We start from the raw sequence: 14,602 nt of genomic DNA, 5'->3' as shown, positions 1-14,602 counted from the left end.
GTGCTGCTGGGGCATTTAGCTCCGGGGCATTTAGCTCTGGGGCATTTAGCTCCGGGGCATTTAGCTCCGGGGCATTTAGCTCTGGGGCATTTAGCATCTGGGCAGTGGGGAATTTATCATCGGTGCATTTAGCAAAAGAGCATTTAGCACCAGGGAATTAAGCACCACAGCAACTAGCACTGGTGCATTTAGCATTGGGGCATTAATCATCGGTGTGTTTAGCACCAGGGCACTTAGCTAAAGGGCATTTAGCATGGGGATATTTAGCCTCAGGGCATTAAGCATCAGTGCATTTAGCACCAGGACACTAAGCACTGAGCAAAAGGGCATTTGGCACAGGGGCATTAAGTATCAGGGTGTTTAGCATGGATGCATAAAGCATGGATGCATTTAGCACTGGTGCATTTAGCACTGGTGCATTTAGCGTTGCTCCCCGGGTGCTGCGTTGCACAACACACCCTGGCGAGGCCCTGGCAGCAGCCCCTGCGCTGCTGAGTTTACAGGCGTGAGAGATTTTAATTTTCACACCCATACCCCAAGAGAATACTCAGGGCTGGGGTCAAGCTGGGTTTTCTCACCCTGTGAAACTGCCCCTGGTGCTTCCAGGGCAGTGGCTCCAGCTGAGATTGCAGCAGGCTCTGATTTTCTAGAGCAAATAAACCTTCCCCAGCGGAGTTTGAGCCTGGACACCGTCCTGCAAGTGGTCAAACAAGAGCTTTCCACAAATTGCAGCACAGGGAAGAGGGCTGCGGTGTTGGGGAGAGGGTTGCAATGCTGAGCAGAGGGTTGGCCGGGGTTGCCAGAGCACCATCCTTCCTCCACCTCCTCTTCCTCCTCCCCGGCCCCAGCCCGGCGGTGTCTGAGTCCAGCTCCAGCGGCGGGAAATGCGGCAGGTCCAGCAGAGAGCAGTGGTAACACGCCAGCATCCTGCTGCCCATCCTGGCCTTTCCAGCCAATTTTAATTTCCCTGGAAAGAGAAAAGTGGAATTTGCCAAAAACTTGGAGTCTAATTAATAAAAAAGCCCCAATTTTTCCTGGTGATGGAGATGGGAAGGGAGCAGACAGAGCTGGCAGCAAAGATTTACAGGCTGAATTGAGACTGGTAATAGCAAAGAAAATAAAAAAAACTGGTAATAGCAAAAAAACCCCCAACCCTTGTAAAAATAAATTATAAGCTTCTCTATTAAATTATTCTGCCCCGCTGGAGCTGGACACCCGTTGCCTTTGATCCTCCCGGTCCTGTCCCGTTCCCAGCCCGCGGGCCGGGGTGAAGGAGACCCGGATGGTAATGGGCACTGACAGCTTGGAAAAGCGAGACGGACGCTTCGTTAATGAGCCCTAATGAGGCCAAGGGGCCTGATGAGGCCATCGGCGGGTTCTGCTGAGCCGGCTGGGTTGGGAGCCATGGGGTGATGCCCTGGTGGGGCCTTGGGCTTTGAGAGGGGGAAGGCTATGAGAGAAGATTTGATTTTTCTCTTTTGGCTTTCGTGCATCCCTCAGTTTTCCACAGGAAAGATTTAATTAAAGAAAATGTAACTGGAGATATGGATCTAGATCGGGGAGCTGGGGACTTGGGTGGCTTTTGCGATAGGGTGGGATAAAGGGCTGGGAGCTGGTCTGGCTTGCTATGAGCTTGCAATGGGCTTGTAACAAGCTTACAACTGGCTTGCAATAGGTCTGCAATAAATTTGCACAAGGATGTTGCAATGGGCTCGGAAGGGACTTGCAAGGGACTTGCAAGGTGTTCGCAATGGGCTTGAAAGGGACTTGCAATGGGTTTGCAATAAGCTTGCAATAGACTCGCGACAGGTTTGCAAATAGGCTTGCGACAGGTGTGCAATGGATTTGCGATGGGTTCACGATGAGCTGGCAATGGGCTTGCAATGTCGTCTGTCCATCCAGGCAGGCCGAGCTATCAACACACCCCGGGAAGCCAAATCCCAGCTCCCCAGGAGCAGGCTGGCTGGAGCCTGCACGGAGCTTTCCCAAGGCCCTCGCGACGCTTCCAGCTTTCCCAGGGCTGTCTCTTATTTCAGACCATCCAGCGAGAGGTTTTATTTCAAGCCACCCCCCTTGCCCTTTGCTTTGCTTTCCGTGATTTAAGGAAAAGCAGCTGCAAAAGTGGGAGATTAAAGAGTCAGCTGAAGCCAAGGGAGGGTGGAAAAACCCCACGGCGCTGCAGGGAAGGACCCTGAAGGTGCGATGGCTGCGTGGGGCTGTGGCTGGTGACGCGCAGGAAGGCAGGACGGCCGAGATGAAGGAAGCCCTGGAGCCTCCCAGTAACTGGAACCAGAAGGGAGGGGAGTCCAGGCTGGGAAATTCAGCCCAGGGAGGCTTGGAGCAGCAGGGTTTCTTTGATCCGACCATCAGTTCCCAGCTTCCTCCTTCCCTCGGAGGTGGGATGCCATGGGATTGCGAGGAGCTTGCAATGGTCTTGTAATAGGCTTGCACCAGGCTTACAGTGGACTTGCAATGAGTTTGGAAGGGCCTTACAACAGGCTTACAACAGGCTTTCGCCAGGCTTCCAATGGTCTTGTAATATACTTGCAACTGGCTTGCAGGGTTTACAATAAGCCTGCAACAGGCGTGCAACCAGCTTGTAACAGGTGTGCAGTGGGTTTATGATGGGCTTGCAATGAGCTTGCAAGTGGCTTGCAATGGGCTTGTAATAGGCTTAAAATGGATTTACAAGGGGCTTGCAGCGGGTATTGAAATGAAGTTGCAAGGGGCTTGCAAAGGGCATGCAACAGGCTTGTAATAGGCTTGCATGGGCATGCACCGGGCTTGCAACAGGATTGTAATAGGCTTGCAATGGGCTTGCAACAGGTTTACACTGGGGAGCTCCTCTCACACCAGAGCAGTGTCACTTCTGCTGTTCCCCCACCCTCGCCTTGTCCCATCTCGCATTTGAAACAAATACGTGGTGGCTTAAGGAGCAGAGCCCAACTCTCCCATGTACCGAGGGACCTTCCTGCGTACTGGAGGTTGGAGGCAGGGCAGAAGTTAAAGGGCATTGCTCCGTGCTGTTTTCCACCCCAAGGGAGACCATAACTCCAATTTATGGTGGGAGATGCTTGAGTTTCTCCTGGAAAATCCTAGCAGAGGGTCCCAGCATCGCTGCTGAGCAAGAACAGTGCTGAGACAGTAGAAGTGATGCCCAAAAAACGGGTTTGCAGATCTATGAGAGTCACTAGCAGAGACCTCCAGGTCTGTCTCTGCTTCTCCCACAGCATCATCTGAGGTTTGGATTTTTTGGGAGAGGCTGGAAAATGATGCTCTTGTCCTGCTTGAGCCATCTCGGGCTCAGTCTCACCTGCTGCCAGGCATTGCCTTGCTTCAGTTCCCACTTGTTTTTATCCAGGAAAAGTTAATTGTCGAATTAGTAAGAACAGATTTTATTTTTAATTTTGAAAGAAGACCTAAATGCACCCATAAATTGGGGAATTATTTGAATTTTTACCATCTTGGAAGGAATTTGATGCTACTTTCAGCCTTTGTTGTAGGTTTGTATTGCAGATAGAGGAAACCAGCCCCACTAATTGCAAAAAAATGTTTTGCTCCAGGCATTTACTCCAATGCAAAAGTCAATAAAATCCCACCCTGGCCCTTGTTTGATGAGCAGTCCTCTGTCAAGTGAACAAATTAACATGCATTTGGGTGGAAAAGCTCCAAACTGGCTCCCAGCTCTGCAGCATCCCCTCCTTGGGGCCAGCTCAGCCATTGACCCAACCCAAACCCAAGTGTGCTTGCTCTCCCCCTGCTCTTCCTGTGGCTTTCCGTTGGGAAAAGGGAAAAAAAAAATCCATTTCCCTTGAATAAGGATTTGTTGCCTTATTCCTGACCCTAATTTATGGTTTTTCCACCTCTTGATATGGTGTCACATTGGGTACCACCAACCTGCTTGTGATGCTGAACCTCCATTCCCATCATTTTGCCCCAGATTGAGGACAAAATGCAACAAGCAACATATTTTATAATAAATACTCCTTATCTCTCTACGTTATATATTTCTGATCTTTTTTCTCTTAATGGGGCTACTCTACCAGTGGGATTTCACTTTCCTTTTGAGCTTTTCTCTATTTCCAGTGGGAGCTGATGGTGCTTTCGGTCCACGTTTTGCACCGTGGGGTATGTTCAGCATCATCCCCTGAAAAAATTATATTTATCAAGGTCTGAACTGCAATGTATTTGGGATAGAAATACCTTTTGCTGGAGATTTCCCCAGCCAGCCTATTTGCAATCACAAATCCCGGTTGCTGGAACAAGATACCCGAGATGAAAGGACCGAAGAGGGGTCATTTTGAGATGGAGGTGGAGAAGACATCGCACAACTGGTCTGAGAGGTTCCCAACCCATCCCAACTGCTTGTTTTCACCCCTGATATCCAAAATAAAGGAAGAGGAGCTTGGGTCGGAGGGTTTTCACCCATGTCGAAATGCAGTGATTCACCCAGCCCCACAACCGGTTGCATGGGTACAGTCACCCATGGGTGTGTAGGAACCTCCCGCGTGGATTTTTACCCTTCGAGAAACCTCCTGGAGAACCTGCTCCTGGTATTTTGATTTTTCTAGGAGGAGCAAAGATGTTATCACCGGTAAATCCTGGTGAACTCATTCAGGTTTGCTCCCCTCCAGCCAGAAACACCTGCCAAATCAAGCAAAGGAGGAGATAACGCAATAAAAAATAGACACCCCCCCCCCCACTCCCCCAGCAGCAAAATGCTCCTTGATTTATTTATACTGCTGGGGAAAAGCCTGCGGCGATGCCGATCCCAAGTTACAACGCAGATGAAGAGCTAAAATCCCCCCGAGTGCTTGGTGAAGCAGAGAGAGCTGTGTTTTTTCCTGCAGATGTGGGGTGTTTATCCCTTCATCCAAGCAGCAAACAGCAAACTGATGTCCTCTCCAGGCTCCCCACCATGGTTGGGGATGCACGATGATGCGCCAGTGCTGCTGGAGATGCTTCACAGCCTCTTGCCCAGCTCCCGGGCATCTCCCAGGGAGATGTTTCGCTGGAGAAACCACCCAAGTTTGCAAAAAAGCTGTTTTCTAGAGCAGGAATTAAATAGCTGCTGCTAATTACAAGCTGCTGCTAATTAATAGAGGATTGGTGGACATTTTGAAGCCCATCATGACGTTGTTGGGCCATCCCGCTAAGGAATGGTGTTGGGAAGCTGCAAAAGACCCATCCCTGGTGCTGTCACCTCCAAAATCTTTGCACACCGAGAGCTAGGCACTAATAAAGATGCTACAAACCCCATATAATCGATCATCACCAGGAATTTCTCCTCCAAGCACCTGTTGGATGGTCCCATCACCCATTGGAAATTATCTGCTTGGATCTTGGGAATGCCGGCGAGGAAAAATAAACACAGTGAAGCCTTCCTGGGATATTTAATGTGGCAGTGAGCCAGGCTCAGCATCACCTGAGCTGGCAGGGAGCAGTTCTGGATTCAGGCTCTTATCTCCTATCACAGAAGGTAAACAGTGGATGTGGGATGTCAGCTGGGCTTGGGTGGGCTGGGCTTGGTTGTTAAGACTGGTATCGGCATGGGGAGGATGTAATTATCTGGAAATAGGTCTCTTGTCTACTATACATAAATATTGAGCATATAAGTCTATGAGTGGGTGACCATATCCCGTAGCTGCATCCAGCCTAATTTCACATTGCTTTTGAGGCACATAATGCAATTTTACGGCAAAATACGCGTGGTGTCACCTCCAGCTGCTTTACCCAGGTGCCTCACATGCATCCGACCCCGAACCAAAACAAGGTTTAAGCTCTCCCCTCTAAGACCATCAAGGAGGATGCTCTGATGTTCTTCCCATGTCTCTTCCAGTATGGGATGGAGCTGGGATGTGGCTGGAGCTGTGCAGCTCCATCCATCCCCACTCAGCTCGTCTCCAGCCAGCTGGTTTTGAGTCACTTTGAGGTCGCTGACACAAAGTGACACCAGCTCAAGTCCTCCTCATTGCTGCCTTAATAGATTTGGGGGCCAAAAGCTGCCTTGGCAATCTCTGGGAGCAACAGGGAGCACTTGGTCATGCAGTGCTTCTTCCTCGCTTCGTCCAGTGCCAACCTGTTGTCAGTTGAGTTTCTCCTCCAGCTTCGGTTTCTGGCTGATACTAAAACCATGTGGGCCACAAAGCCTTGTTGCACCACTTTGAGTTGCATGCAAATGAGAGCTGGGAGCATGCAAAGCTGTGGAGCTCACGATGCAAAGTTTCTGTTGTCTTTGCATTCATCTTGGTCCACCCAAAGTAATCGAGTTCTCCAACTTGGACTTATCTCCAATGTTAGCTCCAGCTCCTCCTTTTCATGGCTCTGGTTCACCAGCTGAGCCTTGTTGCATCTCTTGCCCATACCAAGACCTTAATCTCTTGTTTACACCATGTCCTGTTCATATCCTGTTCATACCAAGAGTGCCACGGGTTGGATGCATGGTCCCAGGTGAGAGTCAATCCCATTCCCACCACTGCTTCCATGGGGTCGCATCCTCCTGCTTTGCTCTCCTGGACTGTGATTATTTGTCTACCACTTGGCTTCTTCCTTTTCCTACCCTTTGAAACAGAGTTTTTGCTTCCTTTTGAGTCAGCCTGGAGTTCCTGCACTCTGATGGCAAAAATGTGAATAACGTAGGGTTGGATGAACCGTGCTGCTCTGGGGAGAGGGACAAGAGAGAAGAGTTTGAGATATCAACCAGGCTTTCTCATCTGACCAGGAGAAGTCAGAGCCCCATGACCAGGGAAGGTGACAGCTCTCTTCTTGAGGAGCAAGACAGTATTTCCCACATGATCTTGATGTAAAGAGTGTGGCCAATCAAGACATTTGCCCCTTGGGTTGCTGCCACCTTCTTGGGATGATGTGGCCAAGTTGGACCCTCACAGGTCAAGAGAAAGAGGAAAGGGACTGGTATAGAGTCACCAAGATTCCCAGGTCAACACACGTTGGGAGATATGGGGGGAGCTGGGCTGGGGGATGCTGATGAAGAAGAGGGTAAGGGGAAGATATACCCACAACCACATCAATGTGGAGTGTGTTCCCAAAGAGGATGGTGCCAAACCTGCCTGAAAAAAACAAATCTTACCTTAAAATAACCTCAATTCCAACATGCTCCAACACACCATCTCCATAATGTGGGGCAACTCAAGTCCTGGAGGTGCAGAACCCCCCCCCAGTTTCAGCTCCCCTTCCCCTCTCCTTTTCATTTTATAACTCGGTAGCAATAAACCCGCAACGAGACTGGGGTAACCTCAAACAAAAAACCCTGCAAATTATTTCAGCTCAACAGGTCGGAAGGAAGCCAAGACGCTGGCGGAGCTGTCGCTTTCTATTTTCCAGCCCTTTGCACCAGTGGGAGAAATTTAATGTAAATATAAACACCCCCACATCCATCCTTGCCAACCCTATTGAACAGCCTCAACCGTCGCACGTCCAACCACAGTATGGGTCGTAGCAAAGCCCATCGCCCGGCTCTGAGTCTGTCCAGCTCCAACAAAGCCCTTGGCAGGAAAATCCACAGCGAACGTGTTTGCTGAGGTTTGGTTTTTTTTTTCCCCCAAAAAAGTCCTTCCTGGCGGAGTTTGCTGGGAGGTGATACAGCCTGGATAAGCGTCCTGGCATCCCATGTAGCAGCAGATACATGTGGAAGGGGAAGATGCCCAAAGCATCGGGTCCACCCCAATATTTAAAGTGAAGAAAAAAGGGGGATTGAAGTTGTATTTATGATTTTTGCAGCCCTAGGGTGGGAGTTTTTAAATCCTCCAGTCTGAGCTATCCTAGCAGTTACAACATTTTTTTAAAAAAATATATACATATATATGTACACACACACACATATATAAAGTTATATATATGTATACATATTTCTATATAAAATATAAAGTTATAAATTTATAACCCCTTTTCCCGGCAAAGGGGCTGGCTTGGAAAGGGAGAATCCAGCCTCAAGTGCAGCTGCCTCCAGATTAATCCCCCACCAGCTCCTAACGAAGAATAAACCCGTTATTCATTAAACAGTGAAATAAAACTATAGATACTTGAAAATATTTCTAGCTGGGGCACGTGCCCCTAAATCCCACAGCCAAGTTTGCTGCTTAGCCCAGGTTTATCTTAATCTTAATCCATAACACTGCCCTCAAACATCATCCTGCAGCTTTTAGGCTCAATTTTATGGTTTATAAAGGGCTTTTTCCTGCCTGGAAATGGGAAAGCACACCCAGGAAGATAAGTGGATGCTAGAAATCCAGCAAAATTTTAATTTTTAAAGCTAAATAGGAGCTCCTAGAGACAAGCAATGAGAAGTCCAAGACTTTTTATTTTTAAACAATGCATTATACATAAATTGACCTGGTTTTTGTTTTTAAGGTGCCCCAAACCCTCCCTTTCTTTTATGGCCAGAAGGGCACAGGTGCAAGCATCCCTCTCTGAGGTTGGATGGGGAAGATATTTGGTGCCAAAGTTGCAAAATGTCCCGCTGAGTGCAGGGTGTTGGTGGCAATAAATTTTACAGCCCTCCTGCTTTTCACAGGAGAAGCAAAAATGCTTTACAAAATGGTGCTCGGTCAAAGGAGAAGAGGTAAGGGAGTCTCATGTTTGCAAAAAAGGGTCCAAGGTTTGCAAAAAGGTACCTCAGGCTTGCAAAACGGGCTCGTAAATTTGCAAAACGGGGCCCCACGTTTGAAAAGGGGGTCCCAGGTTTGCAAAAAGCCACCCCAGATTTAAGAAAAGGCACCCAGAGTTTGCAAAATGGGGGTCAAGATTTGCACAAAGGGGTCTTGGTTTGCAAAATGGTACCCCAGATTTAAGAAGAGGGACACCAGGTTTGCAAAATGGGGTCTCAGGTTTGGAAAAATGCACCCCGGGTTTGCAAAATGATGTCATAGGTTTAAGAAAAGTCACCCCAGGTTTAAGAAAAGGAGCCCTAATTTGCAAAATGGGGTCCCAGGCTTGCACAAAGGGCTCCTGGTTTGTCAAATGGGGTCAAGGTTTGCAAAAAGGGTCCCCAGATTTGCAGAAAGGGACCCCAAGTTTGCAGAAAGGCATCCCAGATTTAAGAAAAGGCACCCCAGGTTTGCAAAAAGGGGCTCTGGTTTGTAAAATAGGGCTTTGGGTTTTCACAAAGGGACCCCAGGTTTGAGAGAAGGACCCCTGATTTGCAAAAAAGACACCCCAGGTTTGCAAACCAGGGTCCCAGGTTTGCAAACAGGCACCTCAGGATTGCTAAAAGGGGTCCCAGGATTGCACTGAGCAGCCGGTGTCCCAGGAGGATTTCCCACACCATCCCATGCGGAAAATGCCCTTGAACCCCCAAATAGGTATTAAAAATAAAAAAGCCTGATTTGGGGAAATGATGTAATTGGCAGCAACCCCTCGCTGAGTGGCTCAGGGGTGATTTTTTATCCCCGTGCGATTTTTTCCCAGCTAATCTGCTAATTACTTGATCCCTGTGCTGTTATTTCAGCAAAAATAATGTGGAAAAAAAGCACCAAAAATCCTCATTTGGAGCAGAAGAGCCTTTGCTGGGGCTGGTTGCACCCTGAAACCCACATGATCCCCAAAACCAGTGTCGGGGGCAGGAGCATCCTCCCAGTGCCTTGCAGAACTTTTGAAGTGGGAAGGGGTTCGATGGCAGGGATGGGGACACGGAGGGATGCGAGGGGACGTCACCCAGGCGGGCTGGGGACAGGGGGACACGCTGCTCCTCCTGCCTGACCCCCCTGGGATGAGTTTATCAGTTCCCTCCCTCAAGTTAAATGGATGAAATTGAGAGGAGGGTTTTTTCGCAGCGTGGGGTCCCCCCAGTAAACTCATTTTTCCAGCACAAGGTCCCCAAGGTGACCCGGTTTTGCACCACAGGGTCCCCCAATAAATTTATTTTTGCAATACAAGCCCCCACCCCCCACCCCCCACCCCGATACCCACTTTTTTTGCAGCATGGGGTCACCCAAGGCACCCATTTTGCAGCATTGGGATCCCCCCAAAAAAACATTTTTGAGGTATGGGATCCCCCAAGAGACCCATTTTAGCAGTGTGGGGTCCCCCAATAATCCTGTTTTTGCAGCATTGGGGTCCCATGGTCCCATACAAGACCTTTTTTTTTTTTTTTTGCAGCACGGTGTCCCCCAAGAGACCCAGTTTTGCAGCATTGGGGTCACCCAAGAAACTCATTTTTGTAGTGTGAGATCTCCCCAGAAAGACCCATTTTAGCAGCACGGGGTTCCCCACAAGACCCATTTTTGCAGCACGGGGCCCCCCAAGAGACCCACGTTTGCACTGTTGGGGTCCTGCAAGAGACCCATCTTTCCAGCGCAGGCTCCCCCGACAGACCAGTTTTTGTAGCTCTGTGTCCCCCACCCCATGTTTGCACCATGGGGTCCCCCCCGAAACCGATTTTTTTTTGCAGCATGGAGGTCCCCCCAAAAACTCATTTTTCCAGTACAATATCCCCCAGTAAACCTATTTTTGCAGTGTGGGATCCCTCAAGAGATTCATTTTGGCAATGCTGGGTCCCCCGATAAATCTATTTTTCCAACATTTTTCCCCCCAAGAGACCCATCTTTCAGCAGGGGGGTCCCCAGGGAGATGCATTTCTGTAGCACAGACATCCCCCCAGCTAGTTTCTGCAGCCTGGGGCCCCCCAGGAGGGATATTTTTGCAGCTCGTGCCGGCCTAAAGCTGTCAGGCCTAAAGATAAACCCAGCCTAGAGCACGCAGCCCCTTCACATCCCCCCGCAAAGGCTCTTTTCTTTCCAACCTCCACTGCCCATGACCCCATCTGCCTGCTGCAATAACAATAATGATGATTTTAATTCTAATGATTGCATTTAAGAAATGAAATGTGTCATTTAAACGGTTTTAAATGGCTTTTTGAATGGATTTAGCCTTGATTTTTAATAGTCGGGAGACAAAAAATTCAAAGTTAGAGGGTGAACATCAGCTGCTGTGGGTGGATGCGCCTGGGTAGCCAGAAAGTGCCCTGCTAAGGCTGGATGCCTGGAAAAATGGCTGAAAATGGGTAAAATTTATTGTTTTACTTCAAGAATAATACCAAAAGAAAGTAATAAATAATACGAAAATGAAAGCATGTAAAAGTAAAATGATGCAAAAGTAAAATAGTGCAAAAATAAACTAAGGAAACACTGAAAAGAACAAAAGAATTAGTGCAAAAATGAACAAATGAAAGAATGCAAAAATGTAAATAATAAGATAAACAATAGGAAAGTAAACTAATGGAAAAATAAAATGAATAAAATAATAAAAAATACATGAATGGAAAAATGAACTAACGCAAAAAGAAAGCTAATGAAAAATTAAAAATAATAAAAGAAGTAATAAACCCCAAAATAATACAAAACCAAACTAATGCAAAAGTAATGCGCTAAAAAACTAATGCACAAATAAAAGTACAAAAATAAAAGTAGTAAAATAAATACAAACTTAAAAGAATGCAAGCCTAAAGTAATACAAAAATAAAATAATGCAAAAATCAAAGAACACAAAAATAAAAATAAGACAATAATAAAACTAATAGCATTTCTTATTTTCCTGTGCCCCCCTCCACGTGCTCCTGCGACGTCGCTCTGCCGGGAACACCGACTCCGGGGCGGGAATGACATTGTGCTGGTGCAGATGAGGAGCGCTCACACCTCCTCCTCGTCATCATCTTCGTCATCCTCCTCCTCCTCCTCCTCCTCCAGCCCTCCCTGCGGGGGGTCCCCGGCCGCTTTGTTCCCCCCGCGCCCTTAGAGGGGAGCCGGCCGGGCACAATGCACATCCCGCCTTCAATAGCGCCGGGAGGGAGTTTTTTTGGGTTTCCTGAATAAAATAAACACCTTTTTTTTCCCACCTTTCTGGAATTTTCCTGACCCCGCGAATGCCCCCGTTTGTGCTTTATTTTATTATTTTTTATTTTGTTCTCCGGCTATTCTGGGAAGAGTAAACAAACCATGCAGGCAGAAAAAAAAAAAAAAAAAAAAAAAAAAAGCCAAACCTCCTTGGACGTCAGGTGATGGTGGAGAATAATATCTGAAAAATGTTAATGCCCGCAAAAAAAAAAAAAAAAAGAAATCCGTCGTGGATTAAAGCTCATTGGAAAAAACCTTCCCTAAGGAGCGCGGGCGGCGGGGCGCGGGAGGATGCTGCATCTCCTGCATCCCTGCTCCCGCGCGGGCAGGACGGTCCTCGCGCGGCCTCTGTACCCACCTCCCAAAACCCCTTAATCCACGTGTCCAGCTCTCCGAGATTTTGGGAAATCCTCCTAAAATCACCCCCCTGTGTAGGATTTAGATGATGCTCCAAGGGCCCGTGGCCGGCGCCACGAGTGTCATGGGTTTGCACGGTCTCAGCCTCCTCTCCAGCCCAACTTTCCCTTCGCCGGGATGGCTTTTGCTCGGCGTCTCCTTAGAAAAAGGGACTTTCTAACTTCGAAAAAGTGTTTTTCCATGAGAAGGATTTGCAAGATTAAAATGTCTAGTTAGTTATTTATTAGGAGTATTTATTTAGTATATTTATTCATTCTATTAATTTTAGTAACAGTTATATAATACTGCATTCTATTAATATATAATTATACAATTGTATACTATTATTTTATAATAGTATATTACATATGCTTATTATATAGCATATTATAGTATACATACTTCTAATAATATATAATTATATATTAAGTGGATGTATATATATATAATTTTACAGCTTTCTAGTGCAAAAAAGACCTCAAACCCCCATATATTTATTTTTATATACATTTTTGCAGCTTCCTAGTGCAAAAAAGTCCCTGACCCACTGATACATATATATATAATTTTGCAGCTTTCTAATGCATAAAAGACAACCCCTCCACCTATGTATATATATATATATATATAAAAATAATGTAGGGGCTGGCATGTCCGAGCATCTCCACCCAGCTCAGCCCCCCGTATCCCGGCATTCCGGTGGGGTCCCAGCCCTCAGCTCATCCCAGAGCAGAATCCTCAGGGTTTTCCTCCATAAGGAAAACACCACCCAAGTACTTATACTGGGAATAAAACTCTTCCAGATGTTCCCTGGCATGCCAGATCCAGATGTTAATTAATTTTTGATGAGCGCAAAGCTACAGTTTTTCCAAAATTTCAGAAAATTTGATATTTTGGGCAAAATCTTCCACGCAGAATTATATTCATTATGTTTTTTTTTTTTTTGCTTATTTCTCCCAAATTTATTTTCACACCTCTCCAACCTTATTTAGAAATTAATTTTAGGGATTTAGTGGGAAAATAAATTAGCATTTTGTCTCTATAAAAATCATAAATATGATGTTTTTTCAGTGGGACATGAATTTTTTCAGCACGGCGATGCAAGAATTTACAGCATCATGTTGGATTTGGAGCCTCGATGGAAAATTACCATCGGGCGAACAAAGAAATCCGGGATTTGGGAGCGGGAAAGGGAATAAACAGGCGGGCCAGGAAACTGGGAGGAAATCTTGGGCAGGGGAAGGGAAGGGAGAGAAAAGCTCGCGCCATGGGGGGCGGCAAAAATAAACCCCCTGGAGGGGGCTGGGGCCGTGGGAAAGGGGGCGAGCGGCTTCCGCGCCCCGAAATCGCCCCAAGTGAGGAGTCCGAGGCCGTGGTGGGATGGCGCGGGGGGCCAAGCGTTTCCCACGCACTCGAGGCTGACAGGGCAAGAAATTGCCCTCGTGTTTTTCACACCCGCACCCCCCAGCACCCATATTTTGGGTGGCACTTTGAGGGGCAAAGGGGTGATTTCTCCTTCCCTGGGTTTATTCAGCCTCCTGTCTCTTTGCAAGCAGCAAGCAGGCAAGGGAACAAGTGTGCAAAGGGAGCAAGCTTGCAAAGGGAGTGAGCATGGAAGGGCAGCACGTGTGCAAGGGTTGCAAGTGAGGAAGGGGAGCAAACATGGAAAGGGAACAAGTTTGAAATGGGAGCAAGCATGCAAGGGGACCAAGTGTGCCAAGGGAACAAGCATAAAGGGGAGCAAACTTGCAAAGGGAGTGAGCGTGCAAGGGGAGCACACATAGAAAAGGAGTGACTGCGCAAGGGGAGCAAGCTGCAAAGGGAGCAAGCATGGCAAGGGAACAAGCTTGCAAAGGGATTGTGTAAGGGGAGCAAGCATGCAAGGGGAGCAAGATGCTAAGAGAGCAAGGGAGAAAGAGTAGCAAGCATGCATGGAAGCAAGCCTGCAAGGGGACCAAGCATGCAAAGGGAGTGTGCGTGCAAAGCATGCAAGAGGAGTGAGTGTGCAAGGGGAGTGAGCATGCAAAGTGATCGTGCAAAGGGAGCAAGCACGGAAAGCATGCAAGGGGAGCAAGCACAAAAGGGGAGCAAGTGTGCAAAGGGAGCGAGCGTGCAAGGGGAGCGGGCGTGCAAGGGGAGCGGGCGTGCAAGGGGAGCAGGCGTGCAAAGGGCGCCGGCGGGGCCGCAGCCGGGCAGCTTTGCTGCGCAGCCGAGCGCAGCGGAGCGGAGCTTTGCAAAGCCAACACAGGCCACCCCGCCACCCCGACCCTGCAGACGCAGCACAAACACCGCCAGCAGCTCCCACCCACTTCTCCCCTCTCGGGGCAAAATACCACCCCGGGGTTTTATATTTCATTTTG

The sequence above is a fragment of the Tyto alba genome, unplaced genomic scaffold (genome assembly GCF_018691265.1).
Source record: "Tyto alba isolate M040663 unplaced genomic scaffold, T.alba_DEE_v4.0 Super-Scaffold_20000042, whole genome shotgun sequence".
Lineage (NCBI taxonomy): Eukaryota > Metazoa > Chordata > Aves > Strigiformes > Tytonidae > Tyto > Tyto alba.
This window is presented reverse-complemented; position numbering follows the sequence as displayed.